Source organism: Chenopodium quinoa, unplaced genomic scaffold (assembly GCF_001683475.1).
Source record: "Chenopodium quinoa cultivar QQ74 unplaced genomic scaffold, ASM168347v1, whole genome shotgun sequence".
Taxonomy (NCBI): domain Eukaryota; kingdom Viridiplantae; phylum Streptophyta; class Magnoliopsida; order Caryophyllales; family Amaranthaceae; genus Chenopodium; species Chenopodium quinoa.
This window is the reverse complement of record NW_018742616.1, coordinates 3868826-3873099: the sequence shown is the minus strand read 5'-3', so window position 1 is coordinate 3873099 and position 4274 is coordinate 3868826.

The following is a 4274-nucleotide window of genomic DNA, read 5'->3' as shown; positions in this document are numbered from 1 at the left end:
CAAACTAAATAAATCGAATATGAATTGAAATAGAGATTTGGGACCAAACCCTCAGAACTATCAACCTTTCACGTCGAGGTCGAAGGCAACGTCGAGGATGGTTAGGAGTATTCGAATCTCGTGAAGGAAGTATAGTGTTTGATTGAAGAGAGTATCAAGGATGTGTAGGGATGTGTTTAGACTAGGCTAAAAACATGAAAAATTAAGAGAGAGAGAATATTAGAGAGGGTATTGATGATGATTGTTGATTATTGAAAATAAAGTGATACGACCTCTATTTATAAGGAAAAAAGAGAGTCGAATTGATCATAAAAGAGTCAGAATTCAAATCAAAGTAAAACAGGTCTATCGCAGCGCGATGAGCCTATCGCGGCGCGATGGTGCTGTCGCTCAGCGATGGTTTTGAAAAAGATAGAATTCGTACGGAGTTTAATGCCCAATCGGATTGGGTTAACCAAATACCCCGTACGTATTCTATTTTGACCAGGATTAGGATCATTAAAAAACATATGTTTTATCTGATGTAAAATTCTTAAAGCTTTATCTTTTCAAAAACAAGATAGATTAGAATGAACCTTCTAGAGGATTCTAGAAGCTCATAAAAAAATCTTAATGGATTTAGGATTGAAAACAACCTTCTAGAGGATTCTAGAAGCTCATAAAAAATTCCTAATGGATTTAGGATTGAAAATAACCTTCTAGAGGATTCTAGAAGCATGTAATAAATCCTAATTGGTTTAGGAATGAGATTTAGGTAAATGGACCCTCCACATGATCATTAGGCCGTAGGTAAGGCTTGGCTCGGGCTCGATTTAGTATTTGGCCATAACTTCTTCGTTATGAGTCGGATTCGGGCTTCTAATATATCGTTGAAAAGATTTTTTCAAGCCCTATCCAACTATACAATAATTGGACCAGGATTATAGACCAAAATAAATTGGTTTGGACGTTTTTATAAAGTGGACACGAAATAAATGATTTTAAAAGACACGAAATGAATGATTTTGGTTTAAAACATTTAAGTAAAGGCTAGGGATATGATTAAGGCTAAAGGAAATTCACGAGACTCTTCAACCCTTCACCTAACTCGATAATCAAAGACGTGAAAGGTACTCATCATCGGGTTTGGTTTTCGGGGAGACACAAACAGGTGTCTACAGGCGGCAATCCCCCCTATGTCGGACGATTGTTACGGCGTCCGACTGCTGCTGAGTCGGTAATAGCGCTTGGTGGCATTCCATCCTTTACGTCGTAGTGACGTTCAGCTTCTTTAGTGTCTCGAGAAAGGCGGGAGATTTGCTTGCATTGGGACGGTTAGAATCATCCATCAACTTCGTAGAGGAGGGAGTCCGAATGGACCCAGTCTTCCTTGCCTTGGAAGGCGTTCGACCATCGACGGCCGGACGCTTCTGTTGCTGCTTCTAGGTCAGCTGAGGTGGAACAGACGACTTGATATGCAAACATTTTGCCAACTACCTCTACTCATTTCATTACTAAGGCCACAGGCGGCCAAAAAGGTGTCGTCTAAGAGCCACTCATATTTAGGGATCCAACTATTTGGGACAATCTCTTTTTGACCCCCCACTTTGAGGGTCTTCACTTTGGAAAGGCTGGGTTTTAAAATTTGATCCCAATCTTTATCAGGGACAGGCGGCAGAGTCGCCTTCTTACCCAATAAAGAACAAGTTTCTGTTCCAAGAGTTGTATTTGAGATTTCTCTAAATATTCGGCGAAGAGATAAAGTAGAATTTGTTCCGCCAATCCTTCCACTTGGACTCTTTGCAGACAGACATCATGTACTCCTTGTTACTGATCAAGGTGTACCAACCGCCTCCCTTAGGAGCCATGCTAAGGTAGTGCATTTGGGCGAATGCCTCAAAGCTCGGCGCTACCTTTAAAATCTTGCAGGCGGCAACATACCCTAAAATGTTGAGCCAAGAGTTGGGGGCAAGTTCCTAAACTCCCAGACGGTATTCGTCTAGGATTTTCTCAACAAAGGGGAATCGAAGGCCGGCTTGAATGGCCGCTTCGTAGCATCTAAAGCCTTAATCCCCATTCTCAAACTCATGCGGCCAAACGATCGTACCGTTTGGCTGGGGCATGTTGATTTCGTAACCACCTCCCATAACATGGGTGGCTTTGAACTCGTCCAGCTTTTTGAGCATGGACTTGTAAGAGTGTGGGGGGGATGTGATGGAAATAGGGAGCCAACCCTCCTTTCTTAGAGGTGAAGGTTTATCCTCCTCTCTTCTACTCAACTTCAGTGTCAGCCTCTCCAGCCGACACAGACGGCTGTGACTTAGACGGCCTGTTAGAACCATTAGACTCGACATCCGACCGAAGTGACCCTTGTTCTGGGCTAGATGCGCTCCCATTACTTCCAGACTCGGCATCCGACTGAAGTGACCCTTGTTCAGGACCAGATGCGCCATCCTTACTTCCAGACTCTTCGCCAGATGCCTTAGAATGGAATCACCTGACGAACTTGGAGGAATTGACAGATGGTCAAAGACTTCACTAGCCGACACCCTAATTGTGCCGTCTCCCTCATCTTCAGAAAAAGGTTCTGGCCATCCTCTTAGTTCTTGCCATAGTGTCCTGCACAAACATAAAGACTATCGGATTCGCGGGCAAGTGAAGGAGAGTCCAAGCAAGGGGAGATGACGCTCCTAGTTCTAGATTCAGCCGTACCAGAAGACTGGTTGACAGTTATCCTTGAAAGGAATAGTGTCCTTCGAACAACTGTATTATTCCGATATAGGGTTCGGAATTAATTAGAAAGCTAATTATTCAGTGAGGTCAAGTGATTGGAATGCCTAGCTAGAGGTCGTTTCCGATTAGTAATATTAATGAATAATTAATATTACAGCTTAATCTTGACTGAACCCTTCGGGTCACACCCAATCGTGTAACTAAACCAAAGGGATGGATTAGTCTAAAGGATTAAATGAGTCAATAGAGATTTTACGAACTAAGACGTCGGATACCAAGATCAGAGCGTTGAAACCGAGCGTCGAAAGTCGAGTCGAATTTATGAGTCGACGAGACGGAAAAATCAGTCAAACAACAAGTCAACGCGCGTGAAAATCTTAGCCTCAATGTGGCCTAGCCAATCGAGGGCTAGGTAGGCTAGCATAGCTAGCCGAGCACCTTGCTGCAAGTTAATGCTTAGCCGCAAGCCCAGCATCCATCGCATGCATTGGCTGGGCAAGCTGGCCGAGCAGCCCCGCTAGCAAGGCGTGGCAGCATGCCCGAGCATGCATGCGGGCTGGCACGCCTAACAGCTCGCACGCCAGGCACATGCTAGCACTAAGCTTGATGTGTAGCAGCAGCAGGGCCCAGCAATAAAGTAGCCCGCATTTGCGAGGCTTGCTGTTGCGCTCTGGTGCGGGAAGGCCTAGCTGGCAGGCCCAGTCAAGTGACCTGGCTCCAGCATGGTTGCCTTGGAGCTCAAGGCGGGCTACCACTTCGTGCCACCCTATTACACCCGTTTAGTGAAGGGGTGGCTTGGGGAGCAAGGGGAAGGTGGTCCTCCCCTTGTGGTCCTCACCTACTCCTTTGCTCTCCTTGCGCCACTTATCGTTTGATGATTGTTTTGGCCTTTTAATATAATTTGGAATTAAATTAAATCTTATTTTTGCTTTTTACCAACTATCCCACATTGAAAGATGATGGGAATTATTGGGGAGATTCCCTTGTGAATACCCATCATTGGGTATTGGGAATTTTACTTGAGTTAGTGAACTCTAAGGGATCTCCAAAAGCGAGAAAACCTTTGTTCGTAAACTCTAAGTTATTTTTGGTCTAGCCTCGACTAAGCTTCAAGGTAGAGACCGGTTACGGTTCGGTAGCGAGGGTGTGAGCCGTTGGAGTTTCTCGCACTTGCGGAACTTGAAGCTTTCAAGTCCGAGCTCAACGGTTGAGCAAAAGTTATTTTTGGTCTAGCCTCGACTAAGCTTCAAGGTAGAGACCGGTTACGGTTCGGTAGTGAGGGTGTGAGCCGTTGGAGTTTCTCGCACTTGCGAAACTTGAAGCTTTCAAGTCCGAGCTCAACGGTTGAGCGAAGCACGCTACTAGTGTGAGCATTCTTTCTCTCTCTTATCATATGTTTATGTTTATTTGCATGCTTTTATTTAAGTTGTAATCATTATGCATGCGATCCGGTTATCGGGTATTGTTTCCGCGCGGTGTCGGACATTGGCAAACCCAACAATCCTAGGTCGTGCCGTGTGTGCCTGAAAAACCATGGAAAGGCTAGCAAGCGGCCAAAATAA